At 35.0% G+C, this 15,972-nt stretch overlaps 1 protein-coding gene across 14 annotated transcripts in view; it reads left to right on the top strand.

Annotated features, from left to right (window-relative positions):
- Nucleotides 1-15,972, top strand: part of SGCZ (sarcoglycan zeta) — a 455,810-nt gene that overhangs the window by 160,450 nt on the left and 279,388 nt on the right. For 3 of the 14 annotated variants that reach the window (XM_059844754.1, XM_059844756.1, XM_059844762.1), the window contains one exon: nt 2,661-2,692. The exons of the other annotated variants lie outside the window; for them this stretch is intronic. The gene's annotated coding sequence lies outside the window, so the exon portion shown is untranslated. The remainder of the gene's footprint in view (nt 1-2,660; nt 2,693-15,972) is intronic. 14 annotated transcript variants of the gene reach the window in all.

Genomic DNA, 15,972 nt, shown 5'->3' with positions numbered 1-15,972 from the left:
ATTTCTCCACTATTTGACCATTCTTATGTCATATTTTCTCCTGATACCTAGTCAGATTTTTCCTGTCTTGTATTTTATATCTGTAGTCCCTTGACTTAGGTCTGTGAACATCTGAAAGCTAGGGAGCTCGACACTTGCTTGAATTCAGCAAAGGGAAACAGGAAGTTTTAGAATTATAGAATCCTTTAGGATAGAAATGACACCCGAGGTCGTAGGCTCCAGCTGTCCACCATAATTGTGTCCCTAAGTGCCATATATACTTGCTTCATCTGAACTGCTTCACATACCTTCTGTAGATGAACTCTACCTCCTCTTTAAAAACTTGAATGCCTTTCTTTTACTGTGAGGTTAGCTTAGAGTAGCTTGCACATACATGTTCATGCAATAGGTCAAGTTTTATCAGTTAAAGATATCTCTTGCTCCAAGAAAGAATTAATAGGAGAAGCTAAAACTCTGGTGAAAGTGTCCTTATGGAGAAAACCATGTCAGTGTAACAAGATTGGTTCGTCATTATCATAATGTGAGTAATAGATAAAAGACAGCCAGCTGGATAAAATTTAGGTCAAAAATAATTAGCAGTTCAGGAGGATAGAATGAGCACCTCTCCTGTGAGGAAAGATTAATAGAGCTGGAGGTCTTCATGCTGGAGGAGAGAACTCTGCAGAAAGGTGTAATTTCAACTTTTCAGTACTGAAAGATTCTTATAAGAAAGATGGAGACCCTAAGACCAGGGATAATGGTCTTGAAGTACGAGAGGGTTGATTTAGATTGAACTTACAGAAGACATTTTTTACAAGAATGGTGTTTAAGCACTGGAACAGATTGTCCAGAGAAATTGTGGGTGCCCTTTCCCTGGAAGTGTTCAAAGTTCAGAGTGAATGGGACTTTGACCAACCTGGTCCAGTGAAAGGGCATCCCAGTCTGTGGCAGGGCCTTATGAACTAGGTGATTGCTAAAGGTCCCTTCCAACCCAAACCATTCTATGATTTTGTTGTTGTTGTTGTTATACTTTGCAGTGTTATTTCTATTGAACACACGTGGGAGTGATAAAAGCCTCTTGTTTAGATTGAAAGCTGAAATCTCTCTTTTTGGCACAGGGTATGAAACACCACTTATTGATGTGAGTAATATCAATAAGTAGTAATGTAATATGAGTATTACTCTGTTCAGAAGAGAACCTTAAGATCTGCATTTATTTACTATCATCAAAAGAAAGATATGGCAGTAAAAAGAGTACAATTCTTATGACATTTGATGTTGTTTCTGGGTTACTCAGTGAAAAAAATGGAAACCATCCTGAAGGACATGGACTGTCTTTGTTACTTTTATACAATAAAAATATGTACATTTTTTATGGTTATAATCGAAATCTTAAGCATAATATTGACATAGCAGTCAGTCAGTGGAATAGATCAATGAGAAGACAGTTTTCATTCACTGCACAGCTGCTGTGGGGTTTTGTTTCAGTTTTAAAGTGGTGTGTGAATGGAGAGAGGTTCTATTTGCTGTTTTGTTTTGACTGAAATATTAGCTCGTCCTTGGATTTATTTTTCCTTTTTAAGGCATGCCCTGTACATTTTCTCTAAAGTGACTGTTTCTGAGGTGAAAAAGTTACCTCTGTTAGTCATAAAAGACCTCCCATGTGGTACGAAAATGATGAAAGATAAAGTACAGCCTTGACTGCATTGCTCATCACTTCATCTTTCTGTTTAATAAGAAACAAATGGAATAGAAGAGCAAAGATGCCATAGTAAGTTAGAAGTAGAGCACTGGTGGAATTTTTTGCCAAATATGCCAAAGCTTTAGCTTTTTAAAAATTCTCTGTGATTGATACTAGATCCTTTTGTGCATTACCTGCCAGGTGGAATGAAGTCTGGCATACAAAAAGGGGCGGTTTGACATTAATGCAGCTTCAGAGAAATTAGATTTCCTCTAAAGTTTTAGCAGCACTGAGGATAAATACAAAGGGTTATAAGCAGTGTAATGATCTTTGAATCTGCAGCTTCATCCTATCCTGTATCCCAGGAGGCTAATATAATTTCACAGGAAAAGGTGCCAAGATACATCACTTATCTTTCTCCTCCATGCATGTGCTATCAACTCTGATGTAATGCATTAACATTATAATAAAAAGAATTTGTCAATCAGGAAATAGATAGGAGCATGCATTTGGAGGCAGAAAGGAAGGAAGAGAAGGAGAAATAGAGTCATGTTGATGCAGAGATTTTTACAAATTCTGACATGCATTTAATTTATTAAAATCTCTCCTTTGAAGTATAAATAAAAAGCACATATTCTGTCATTGATGTTATCATACTTATTTTGCTAGCCTTTTATTTATGCAGTACTAATGTGAAGACTTTTATGTAAAGTAATTGTGGAATTTGGAGTTAATCAAGGTATTTCAATACAAAATGTAAAAAGAAAGATTCTCAATGGTTTTAAAAGCTGTGAATAGATTACAGCACTGGTATGAATTAATTGAAATGTAAATTTTCACTATGACAGAAATAAGTTCAAAGTCTCAGCAGTTTTTCTCATCCTCTTTATTCTACCAACTTTACTGGCCATGTTTAGGTTTTTTAAAGGAAATCTGTAGAGGTTCTAACTAGCTAAATATTATAATTAACAATTTTTTTCTCATTATTTTGTATTTTCAGGTAACATGCATTTGGAACAGGAATGAATACAGGTCAGGCAAAAAAATCTTTAATATCCCATCTAGGCAGTTTTTATGTAATTGAAAGTCTAATATCAATATGCCTATTTTCTCAATATAATACCTAAATAATACCTATTTTCTCAACAACGTATCTGATCCAGAGTCTGTTTATTTGGTTTCACAGTTACTGACTGTCATTCATATTCAGTGTTTCTTTCACTCTCTAGCCATTGATTTCTATTTTTTTTTTTTTTTGCTTTAATGTCTAACAAAAGCAAGCCCCTTATTTTTGGCCTTAATGATAGAAATCACAGCTCAAAATCTTACTATTCTTTATTTTTTCTTGTGATTGTTTATAGATTTCTGTTTTTAAGTGTGTTCTCTATTATGTGAAATTCTAGTGATCACTAGCGACATGAAACATAGAAAGAACTGCCCGTTCTGAAGTTGCAAACATCATAAAATTTGTAAAAGTTTTTTTTGGCATAAATTTTGTCTTAAATTGATAATTTCTTAGGGAGCTATAAGAAAGAGGTAAATTCTAGGATATTCCCTTGAATTTGGGCTCTGTGAGTTCTGCCCACCATATAAAGATTTGTTCTCTCTACAGAACTAATTTTGAGAAAGCACCAAGAATCTGTGACCATTAGAAATATTCAGTACAAGAAGTCTTTAAAATTGAGAAGCAGTTTTCTTGGAAAAAGTTAATTGAATGATTTCCGTTCTGCTTCTCAGGTAGATTTTTAGTTCAATTTTTATGTGAAGGCACAAAAAGAATACAGATACCACATTTTGATTTATAAATTTAAAAAGGAATGATTTCATTTGATTTTGCAAAATGGAAACAGGAGCATTTGTGTCACGTGTTGGTACTAGCCACTTTATGGCCCCTGTATATTCCAGGTATTTTCCTGCTGGTAAAATGAAAGTTCTGCCATAAGCATTTTTCTTTCATTTATGGAATTACAGGTACTGAAGTGTAATTTAACTATGATGAATTATTGTTATTATCGTTATCCCAGAGACTCTTAGGAAGCTAAAGAAGCACTAGTGTTCTATGTCAGTATTCAAAATAAATAAAAAACTTGAAGTCTACTGTAATGTATGTAAAATACAGTCAATACTTAAAGATTGTGACATGTTAAGTCACATGTTGTTTTCAGAATAAGAAATGTTTATAATCCATTATTTGTAGGATATGAGGTCAATGAAAAACTGCAGTGGTTTCTGTTGTGTTTGGGTCAGGCTCCCTAGATCTTGGAAATCACTAGAAACTACTCCAGATATATTTCTAAGTAGTTGAAAGTAATATCTGTACCTAGATCTACATAAACTTTGCATAAACATAAAGCTTTAACTTTGAAATTTTCCAGTTAGAATGATTAATGAATTGCAAAAATGCCTTCAGGGAAAAGATGTCCTACATTAGTGGAGAGAGAGCCAGACAAGACGTCTGTTTAGCTTAAAGCACTACCTGTCTCCAAAGGCAAGGCTGTTAATTTTCAACTAATATTCTACATGTCAAAACTATTGAAGTCTAGTAACTAACTGTAGCCAAGTGAGGCTGTCAAATGGTTTTTTTAAATTATATTTTAAGTAAAATTACATCTAATTTTGTGCACATAAATCTTTGAAAGTGCAACTTTTTGAAGCAATAATGGATTTTTATTTCTGGAAATTAATTAAAAGGATCTTTTTTATTAGTCTGTGAATATGATGTTTTTAAGTTTCTCTGATTCATTTTCTTTCAGGTACAGTTCTGTAAATAATAGGAAACATGTAATAAAAATAATCCTCTGCAGTAATTTGTTTCCATTTACTATGCATCTTTTTTGTTGTATGTCTAGATCATTTCCGTCTGTATTTACTTTTTCTTGTCATTACACAAATAACTTTGTGTTTTAATTAGAAATTATTTGGATTAACATATTTGTTTAGCACTTATTACAGAATTAGAGGCCAATTGCGTTGCTCTGAGGCCCAGTGGATTGCTTGGAAAAGTGCCAATATGAATAAACACCTTTTAAGTAAAATTTATGGAGGTTAATTAGATGAACTACCCCACTTTAATACTCTGGTCTGAATTCCTTAATGTCTTTCACAAGCGTCAGTTTCAGGACAATGAATTTTAGAAATGTCACAGTTATTTTAATTAACAAAACACAGTGTTGTTCCTGAGAGAATAGTTTTTGTCTTCGTATGCTTTGAAATACCAACTAGTCATATGTAACTTTAACGTTTTGGATAGCAGAGCATTCTGTTATCTGTAGAAGCTGTCTAAATCTTAGTTCATGAACTGGTAGATTTTACCTTATTTTTTGTTTTAAATTAGAGCTTTCACTTTAATTCATATCCTAATAAATGTGTCTGCAAATAATAGCAGTTTTAAAATAAAGATACTCATTACACAATATTAGGTTTTTTGTTTTAAGAAAAGTTTACTCCTGGCAAATATTTTCATATTTAATGGTTTTGAAACAATTTAAACATTTTTTTTCTGTAAAATCAAAGAATATTTTTGTACTATTTGTTAGATGGATTATACTTTACCTTGTGCAAAATAATAAGGGCAAAACATTTAAGAACACCTTTGTGGATATTATTATCCAAAGTGCAGTTGTGCAAGACTGTAGTACCTAATTCTGTACGTACACTACAAAGATAAACAATTTTTAGTCTATAAATGACTGAATGAATTAGAATTATTTCAGCAAAAACAATTTCAAACCTGACCATGTAAATGACTTTAATTAATATTATAATTCAGAGACACAATGGTCATTTCTTTCATGCAATCAATAATTATCTAGACAATAATTCCTTTGCAGGATTGTTTAGTATATTATAATGATCATAGAATCATTAAGATTTGAAAAAACCTTTAAGATCATCAAGTCCAGCTGTCAGATTAGCACCACCTCCATGTTTGTCACTAAACCTCCTCCTCAAGTGCTATATCCACATGATTTTAACACTACCAGGGATGGTGACTCTACCACTTTCCAGGGCAGTCTGGTCCAATGCTTTTAAACCCTTTCCAATTTTCTTTTTCCTAATACATAACCTAAATCTCCCCTGGAAGAACTTGAGTCTGTTTACTTTCATCCCGCCACTTATTACCTGGGAGAAAAGACTGACACCCTCTCACTCCATCCTCCTTTTAGGTAGCTGTAGAGAGAGATCAAGTCCCTCCTGATTGTCCTTTTCTCCAGACTAAGCAACCCCAGCTGATAAACAAACCTCAACTACTCCTCGTAGTGTAAGGTGGAAGATTTGGTATCAATCTTACTGTTTTTTTACTGGACAGTGATGGTTTTCATTGTGCAGAAATGATGTGCAAGCACTGTTTTTATGTTAGATTTTTCAATTTTTCATTTTTGCTACCTGGAACATTTTAAAGGTTGTGGGTTTATTAATGGTCATGTAAACTTACTGATAGCTGGGAAAACTTCATTATCACTGTACAGAGCCTTTTATTGGTGTTTTGCAAATAAAAAAGGTGGCCTTAGTTATATTTGAGGGCTGGAAACTTGACTAGTCTTTCTGATGTGGTTAGATGGATTCTTTGGGTACAAAATGTTGAGCAAGACTTTCTGTGTGAACTGTTGTAATATTCAGAGAGGGAATTGTTGGTGCTTTTTTCGTTCTTGTAGTTGAAACCAAATATGCAACTGCAAAATAAATTATTTTGTTCTTAGAACTTCAGCAGTTAGGAATTACCTTGTTTCCTTTAACTACCCGCTGTAAGGTCGCACCTCTGCTGATGAAAGCAATGGCTTAACACTGCTGCTTTGAAATGTTTCCTTTCAGGGCTGTGAAATCCTTAGAGCTTTCTACAGTCTGTTAAACTATAGTGTCACTCTGAAGATGTGTTGCATCATTACGCAGAATATAAAACGTGTGTCTAGTCCATGCTCTCTGGAGTAGCTGCCTCTCTGGTTTGACACATTGTAGTCTTTTCTGTCACTGATGAATGGCAGTTACGCAGGAACTCCTTTTCATGGAACTTGTAAAATAAAATGTCTGCCTTTAAATTTGTAGAGGCAAAAAATATCAAGGAAAAGGGGAGTAATGTAAGGTCCAAAATGTGAAGAATTTTTTCTTCTGAATATTTTCTTCTAAAGGGAGGATGCTAGCAAATGCTTTGAGGATAAGATTTCCTTTAGACTGGGTCTCTTTCCCTTCGAGAGAGACTTTGAATCTACATTGATTAGGTGATCCATTGGTAATTGATTAACAGAGACTGAGTATGCTTAGATTCTGTTTGGGTTTAATTGTCCACTTTTTTTCTTCTTTTTTTTTTTTTTTTTTAGTTTTTTTTTTCTGGTGATCAAAGGATGATTGTGGAATTAATGGCTATCAGGTTGGTTAAAATAGCAGCTGGTTTTAGGAATCTCTGAACATAAATAGTGGGTGACCAAATTGCTGGGGTTTTCATGTTACAGTTGTTTTTTTCTCAATTTGCTCAAGGGCTTTATTTGCTCTTTTAGGCTTCCACAGGCAAACTTAAAAGTCTGTTCTACAGCTTTGAAATGACTGTGTTACAATTTAGAAATTTAATTTTCTGATTAAGTCATTGAGGAACCAAAATATAGACTTCAGCTGAAGAAATCTCACTGCTTCTGGAGGTTTGGGAAGATGCTGTTTATTTCTCCTTTTCCATTGTATGTTTTTTTTCATGTTTGTTTGACTGCTATATTTATATCAAGATCACTATCCATCTCTAGGATGATTAAATTAGTCACTTTTTTTAGTAGTGACTGGTATCCTGAGAGGGTTGATAATTACAGATTAGACTTTGTATACTCTTTAAAAAAGGACCAGTGGGGATTTTTAACAAGCTGTCGCTTAGGCAGATGGATCCACTAAGTAAGAAAATAAAACAAGTTAAGTGAAGAAAAAAAATAAACGTAATGTTTCTGAACTCTCGGAGTTCTGTGGGTTTTGTTTTGCTTGCGAGCACTTCTTGATTGTTTTTTCCTCCTGCTACTTTTCTTAATCATATGTTAACTGCTGAGCCAGTTCTGAAATAATCTTTGTAAATACAAGAGGGACCCTGATAAGGAAACAGTGGTGATTCTACAGAAAACATTCACAGCTGTGGTGTAGATTTTTTTTCACTGTGTATTAAAAAACCAAGAATAAAATTTCTTGCATCTACTGACTTTGAACTCCTACCCTTTAATTAATGTCTTTCTTTTTCTTGAAACTACAGAAAGATAAGTCTTCTTTATCAATGTTATAGTCTATCTTTTTAAATGTAGTCTGCTTGGGCTTTTCCTCTAGTCCATGAAAAATGTGTCCTTTATAGTGTTAAAGGTAAAAATCTCTTTGGAATCGCCTGGTATTTGTGATCCACCAGTGGATGGTAAACGTGGGGATAAGCAGCCACTGCACCCCACTGCAGCAAAAAACTCATTCAACCCTCTTCAATTTTCCAGAAATATATCAGTGTTATATTTTACACCCCCCAAAATTATGTACTCTTTCTGAAAAATTAAAATGGTCCTTTTTTGAGGTAAAATATCATGTATATGAGGAACATGATGGGGTGGGTAAAATCTGTTGACAATCCTCAATGTGCTCAGTGGTCTGAAATCTTTTGTCACAAAGCTAATTGAGGATCTTGCCTATTTTTAATGTAACAATGAATATGTTTAAATAGCCTTTATAGTGCAGGAGGCTGTCTCATAGGGGAGAGACTTCTGATGAGGATGCTAATAGGACGGTAGGCTTAGTAATGTGTCAAAGAGTACCAGGAAGGGAGTAGTCTTTCCAAGGAGGAAAAAAGTGAATTTAGGCTTATAACAATTTACCAAGAGTTGACTGTGGTAATCATTCAGTGGACATTCTCAGCTGAGGTATAACACAAATGGTCCTGATAGCAGTGGGGATAATGATTAGTGGTAAGAATCATTAGTGGTGAGAAATGAGTGATACCTCCTCAGAAAAGAGATATAATAACAGGGAAATGTCTCACAAATTGAAATCTGTCTTTAAATTCTCTCTGGCTGCATGATCAATAAGCCATCAATAATGGCTGTTGGACTTTATGGACTGTTGTCCATAAAGGGATGAATTCCAGGAAGAGACTATAGACTCAGGCAGCATTACATATACTGGTTTTGGAACATCTGAGAGGCAAAATAACTGTGGACTGTAAGGACTTGAGGGTAAGAAGAGTAAGAACTGTGAAATTAAAAAATGAACAGGAAAAGAAAAAAGGATAAAGTTTTTATCATTGTCTCCCCTTTATTCTACTGAGCAAGAAAAGACTTTATGTGCTTCTGTTTTGTTACTACTACAATAAATAGTAACTGCAGTCATTAAGAGATCTTACTTTTCTAGGACCTCTAGGATCTTTTAAGTGACTCTTGGTGGTTTGTGCTTTTGATATCAGATGGAGTTTTTATTGTCAACTTGAACTTTGTTTCCTTGCCTTGTTCTTCTGTCTTTTTAGAGTGTTCCCTTTTTCAAAAATGCTGGTTATCTTCTGATTGTTTTTTTTATGGCAAGCAAGGCTTTTAATTTATTTCCATATTTCTTGTATATAATAATATACTGAACCACTTAGAAGTACTGCAAAAAGATCTGTTGACCTAATTTTCCAGTCCCTCTATGAATTCAACTTAAATGATACTTTCTTGAGCCTATAATCCTCTTTTTTTCTCCAACAATTAATCCTTTTGTCTCAATAGTATTTCTTTGCTTTGCTCTTTCTGTTACATATTTTAATAATATATAAGGACAATGGATGGTAAGAGAAGGTAAATATTGAAATTTCTTTTAGATCTTTATGTTAATTTGAGAGCTCACATGTGAAGTACGTTTTGAATATACTCTGATACTGTAGTAGTCACAGACAATAGAAGAATTTCTGAACTTTAACCCAGCACCCTGAGAGATTTCATTAGATCTAATTATAACTAGTTTATTTTAATTTCCATAAAAATAACTTAATAGGCTAAAACACATTTTATTGTATCTACTTAATAACTTTGTAGTAAAAATAAGCAACTTAGGGCCTGCAAAGAACACCAAACAGACACATCAGTGACTGAGACTTTCTAAAATCATTACTTGAAATCTTAACTTGACTTTTTCACTTATGAGTTTGTTGTTTTAGCATGTTTTAGAGCTGTATGTGTGCTATTCCCCTCAGAAAATGAGCTGATATACCAGTCCAAGTTGTCTGTGTTTAGCAAATCCATGCTGGTGGTATTTCTGGGAAGTTTTATTCATTGTCAACTTAACAAAGTCAATGAAGATGCTGAACTTGGAACATGCAAAAGTTCTACTTACTACTGCTGCAACAGCCACACCCCACAACATTATTTTGCTAGAGAAAGATTAATAGGCCTATTGGTGTAACAGTTCTTGCTCATAAGGAGGATTTGTGTCATATTTGTCTAGTACCTTCTGCTCACCACATTCCCCCACAACCCCCACCCAAAAAAAGAAAGGAATTTTAGTGACTTTCCATGCAGTGAAAGATCTCTTTCTTGAGAGTTTTGAATATAATACTTAAAAGGTCTTACCACCTTTCTACACTTAAAAAGAGAGCTATTTTCATGTGGTCTTTAATTGCAATTGTGTTGCATTTGAAGAAAACTGAATTTAAGTTGTGTGGGGCTTTTTTGCTTTATTTTTTTTTTTTTAAGAAATGGCTAGAACAGTTGTTCTTACTAATTCTATATACTTGTCACATGAGTGAGTCTAAGTGCTTTGCAAGAAAAATAGAATAAAAAAGTATCTGTTGTCCACTGCACAGCTCTTCCTTGAAAAGTCTATTTTCTCAGCAAAGTTCAAACCCAGTACAAATCTGTTCAGAATTTTAGGTGTAGCAAGACTTTCGCAGCTGCACTTAGCCAAAAGCAAGAGTATCAGCCTTCAAAATATTAAGTCTGTGAGGACCATCTTGGTGTTTCCTTTTGTTCCAATGACCTGCAATTCTAACAAATAATTTTTTTTTTTTTTTTGTTAAGTCTCTGGGCAATATTCCTGAGAGCATACCTCTGTTTCTACTTTCTTTTTACAAAAATGAAGATTAAAAACTCCTCAATAATATTCGAAACAAAGATGTAATTATGGCTAATGTTTATATGAAGCAAAAAAGAAAAGGGATGAAGGATGCTTTATGTTTCACATTCAGGAGGATACTTTATTTACTTAGGGTATGGAAAGTTGGCACCCAGTATTTAAAGGAAATTGTTTGAAGACATGGGAAATTTAAACTGGCAAATTTGGAGTTAAACTGCCTGATAAAGCAGCTAAAATTAAAATAGAGCTTCTTTTCAATAAAGATTGAATCAATGGTGATAACTAGGACTATAATTCATGCTGTGCATTCAAATTTTAGACCTGTTTTATTAAGTGTAGTACAGTTATGCAGGTGAGAAAAGGAGGACAAGAATTGCATCTAAATAACTATGGTCAGATTCTATAGAATTCTGCCAGTCTTTCTCTGAACAGGCAATTGCATTTTCTGCTAATGAAATAGGAAAGTGTGTTAGTTAATTAAGTTCACTTTACACTCCTTTTAAAAGAAATATGGAAATTGTCCTTTATCTATAGCAATAGAAAAAAAAGACTTTTTACATGTCAAATAAAAGAGGAGCCAGATACTTCAAAAATGGCTGCAATATTCAGCACTAGATTATCAGACTGACTGAAGGTAAGAAAGCAGACAGTGATTTATCTAGTTTTAGTACACTTTCATTGCAGAAAAAAAGATGTTTCCTTGGCATGTTTGATAGTAGTGTTCCCCAAAATATTTAAACAAAAATGTTAAAACTATACACCTGAACCTGTTGTCTTTATAATAAATGCTGACTTCCTTTTAGTTTTATTCTTCTCATTTTTTGGTCATCATGTGTTGCCATGCATTTATTTGTATAAGTTAGTGGGGATCTTGTGCTTTTAGAAATGAGTAGCCACAAAGCGAAGAGGTGTCTTCTCATCTTTAAAAATGTGCTTTAAGCTTTTCAGGTAAAAGGGTGTGCTCTTCACTCTAATTTTAAAGATTACACACCATAAATTAATGAAATAGATTACATGCTTCCAGGATTTCTGCAATTCCCTTTCCTTCTCCACTTTGTTCAGCTGATAATGGTGTATGTGTTTCCTGCTGCTAAAGCTGTTGAGTTTGTATTTTTCTCCATGTGTGTGATTTCTGAATTCCTAATGAGAAGAAAGGCCAGCTGTGGTTTGATTGCAGGAAAATTTCTTGGAAGGTTTGGATCCTGCTTTATAATTGAAGGAACCACACCCATCTTGGGTTAATACTTTAGCAATAGATCTCCTAGAATAAAGACTTCAGTCTCGTTTTGATTTTGCATATCACAGGTCAAGGTTCTTAACTCTTGAGGAGTGATTTAAAAAACATTTCCAGGACAGAGCAAGGACTCTTCAGCAGGCTGTCAAGGTGCAATGTTTAAGGTAGGTGGGCATCACTTTAATATTTTTTATCAGTTAAGAATATGTTTCTTATCAGGAGCAAAAAATATTTTGGCTTTAAAAACTAAAAGCATTTCAGTGTGAGGCATTTGCCCATAATACAAGTGTTTGGAGACCTACCAGCATAAGATGTAGCCATCCTATGTGCTCTTTAAACAGTCCTGCTAATAAATAAATGCTTTTGTGTCCATTGCACTGTGCTCTTTTGCATATTGTAAGAATGACAGGCAGGACTGATATCTGGTACCTTGTAACACTCTGAACGTGTCCTCTAATGGCACAATTTCTGAACACATTCCATAGTAATATCTCTGTGCCTAAGACAGCAGGTAAGTTTATTGACCCACCATGGCTGTTCTGTAGGACTATACCAGGCAAAGAGAGTCTGATAGCCTGAAGAAATTTCTGGTGTTATTGCAGAGATTCTGGGGAGAAAAGAAAGGGTGGTAAAAGATCAACTCTTCTCTTAGGTGTAATAAGTGTCCTGTATGAGTAGAAGTCCTAAAGGCATCTCTTCTTTGGGTGGTGTAGGATTGGTGTTGGTTGGTCGGTTTAGGTTTTTTTTCTGTGTCAGATATTGGCACTTCCACTAGTTTGGGTGTCATGTTTTATCACTGTTCTCTTTGTGGTCTCTTTTCACTGGTATGAGATCTAAGAGTAAAGCAATTGACACGTTTGTGCTTTTCCAAGTTTTTGTATCATTGACTTGTTGTAGATGTTCTTTTGGGGTGACAGACACACTCTCTTTGTATTTTCTGCTTCTACTGTCATTCCTCTTTGTGTTGTTTTCAGTTGCAGAGAAGCAGAGCATCATTTTCATGAAGTAATAGCACTTTCCTACATCTCAGATTGATTCTTCTCTGTGTTGGAATGTGTCTGAAATTTCCCAGCATCATCAATGCCAGTTTTTAATATCAAGAGGCGTTTTCTTTTTCACTTTTTTGTTGAAGAAAATATCAATAGGCGAAAACATGTTCTTCATTGATGCTAAATACAACTCTGATTGTTGCTCTGTCAAGTTACATTTCTTGTTCAAAACAATTCTTTAGTGTGAGCTCAACGATGGCTAAGTGACTAGTTAAAACACCTGCAGTAACATGAAAGCCTGTATCCAATATGAGTGAGTTTAGCTAATTTGTATTACAAGTTCTTAGGGATAGATTAGTCATTACCATGGAGCAGCTAACCCTTGAAGGACCTCCTTTCCCACGTGGCCAGCATTTTTACATAGTTGTAATTTCATCCTTCATGGAAAATGTGTTTAACTTGGTATACAACTGGTCTGTCACATGAGTATTTTTGGAAGATTATAAACCAAGCTTTACTATCTTTTAGACAAAATCAGCCTGAACTGTAGTGTGACTGAGATGACTTTTAGAATAAACTTTTTCTATCAAACTAAAGTTACAGTGTCCAGAAAGATAGTTTGCAAAATTTAATTCCATGCCTTAATGGAATTCAGGTAGTTCTCACCATCCTACAGCATGTGGGTGGAGTTAAAAGAGAGCTGGAGATGGGGTCTTACTGTGATGAAGGCATAAAATTGGGCTATTTTCTGCCAGATTGCCTTTCCAGGATCCATTGCATTTTGGAGCTGATACTATAGAAGAAAAGGATGATTTTAGGTTCTACTCATCTAGGATTGTTTATGCCATTAAGTTCAAATAGTTTCAGATCAAATAATTCAGCAGAATAAATTTCAATCTGTGATGTAGACAAAGAAAAGATAGCTATGATGATGGTGTTTGTTTTGAGGGTTTTTTTTCAGTTTGGTTTCATTATGTTTTTAATTGGACCAGTTAGCAAATTTCCTGTAACCTTTCATCTGCATGGCCATGCTGACTTCTTTAGTGCTTCATTGTTTAAAATGCAGGAGTTGGGGTTGTTCAGCCTGGAGAAGGTTCCAGGGAGACTTTAAAGCAGCCTTCCAGTACTTAGAGGTGACAAGGCTTTCTAGTCTTGAAGAACTTTTTGTGAGGGTTGTAATAGGACACTGAGGAATGGTTTTCAACTGAGAGAGGGTTTTTAGATTAGGTAGTAGGAATAGGTTCTTTACTGCAAGGCTGGTGAGTCACTGGAAAAGGCTGCCCAGAGAAGACTGGGGATGCCACATCCCTGGAAGTGTTCAAAACCAGGCTGGAGAGGGCATCCTGGTCAATGGAAAGAGGCCCTGCCTTTTGAGAGGGATTGGAACTAGATGATTTTTAAGATCCCTTCTAAAACAAATCATTCCATGATTCTGTGATTTCAGTAGCAAATTCATTATTTAAGAGCTATATTGTCAAGTAGATTGTTTCCACATTTGTTTCCTCATAGTATGTTTCAAATATTTTCTTAATATAGATATTTATTTAGTTAAGTGGGATTTTGACTTAATCTGAGAGAATCTTAAGTTTCTGATTAGTATCAGGGGAAATTCAGACTTGACACTAGAAAGCATTTCTTCACCAAGAGTTAGGGCAAGTACTAGAACAGGCTTCCTAGCAAAGTGGTTGGCACCCCAATCCTGACAGTGCTATAGAGATGTTTGGGCAATGCCTTCAGTAACAACTTAACCTTTTTGTCATTGCTGAAGCAGGCAAGCTGCTGAACCAGATGATCTTTAGAGGTCTTTATTTCCAACTGAAATATTCTATTCTATTTATGCAGTACTTGGGGGATTCTCACTTTCAGTTAGATTTCTAAATCTAGCCTTCATTTTGTTCATATCAAAAAATGAATTTTTTTTTCTCAAAAATTCACCACAAGGTTTATTCATGAATCACCTTTGTATATGGTAGCAGTATCAGGAGTAGAAATATTGACTTAGAACCACTGGTTTGGCCTTTCTTTTTTTACATTTTTTCCTTTTTTTCTTTTTCTTTTCCCATAAAAACCTTTAAAGAGTCTTATGATCTTACTGAAGTAATTTATCCTATGTGCTTAGTCCTGTCATGATCCTTTTGATTCCATCCTTAGAAGTGTCTTTCAAATGCATTCTTTTGGTATTATTCATTCCTAGTTGGTCTGAAAAACACTAGGACAGAACACCCAGCCTTGTAAAGTGTGATGCAAGGCATGAATTTCTAGCAAGAGAAACAAAGGCGAAGAAAATGAAGCACAGCTTTTAATTTATCTCACATAGTCCAGTAAGTGTAACAAAGAAAAATGAAGTTTTGTTTTCCTTTTCTTCAAATAGATTCCTTGAGAGAACCCAGGGACTCAATTTGAATGAGGTTTTTTTACAACTTAGCACAAAAGTAATTTTAAAGGAAACCTTGTATCAATAGGCATTTATGAGAGGAAAAAAATTGGTTTGGCACTTAATTGGTTGCTATCTTAAAAAGATGGGAAGAAAGAAGGGGCAGTTACTATAAGAGAGGTAAGGTGTCTTGTTTTCATTTACTGTGGAGGGATGCTAATTAGAGCCAGCAGCTGAGGTACCCCCTTGTCGTGGTTTCACCCCAGCCGACAACTCAGTCCCATGGAACGACTGACTCACTCTGCTACTGGTGGGATAAGGAAAAATCAGAAAATTTTAAAAAAGAGAAAATTCATGACTGGAGATAAAGATAGTTTAATGCATAAAGCAAAACTGTGCACAAATGCAAAGCAAAACAAGGAATTCATTCACTGCTTCCCATGGGCAGGGAGGCATTCAGCCATCTCCAGGAGAGCAAGCCCTCATTGTGCATGTGGTGACTTGGGAACACAAATGCCAACACTCCAAATATCCCCCTTTCCTCCTTTCTCCAGTTGTAGGTGCTGAGCATGATCCGCTTGGTTCGTGATAGTCAAGAGATCAGGCTGTGTCTCCTCACAGATCCTTGTGACCCCCAGTGTCCTCAGGGGTGGGGAGGTGGGCAGAAAAGGCC

Source organism: Haemorhous mexicanus, chromosome 4, assembly GCF_027477595.1.
Source record: "Haemorhous mexicanus isolate bHaeMex1 chromosome 4, bHaeMex1.pri, whole genome shotgun sequence".
Classification (NCBI taxonomy): domain Eukaryota; kingdom Metazoa; phylum Chordata; class Aves; order Passeriformes; family Fringillidae; genus Haemorhous; species Haemorhous mexicanus.
The sequence above is the reverse complement of the archived record's forward strand: the minus strand, read 5'-3'. Positions and strand labels throughout refer to the sequence as shown.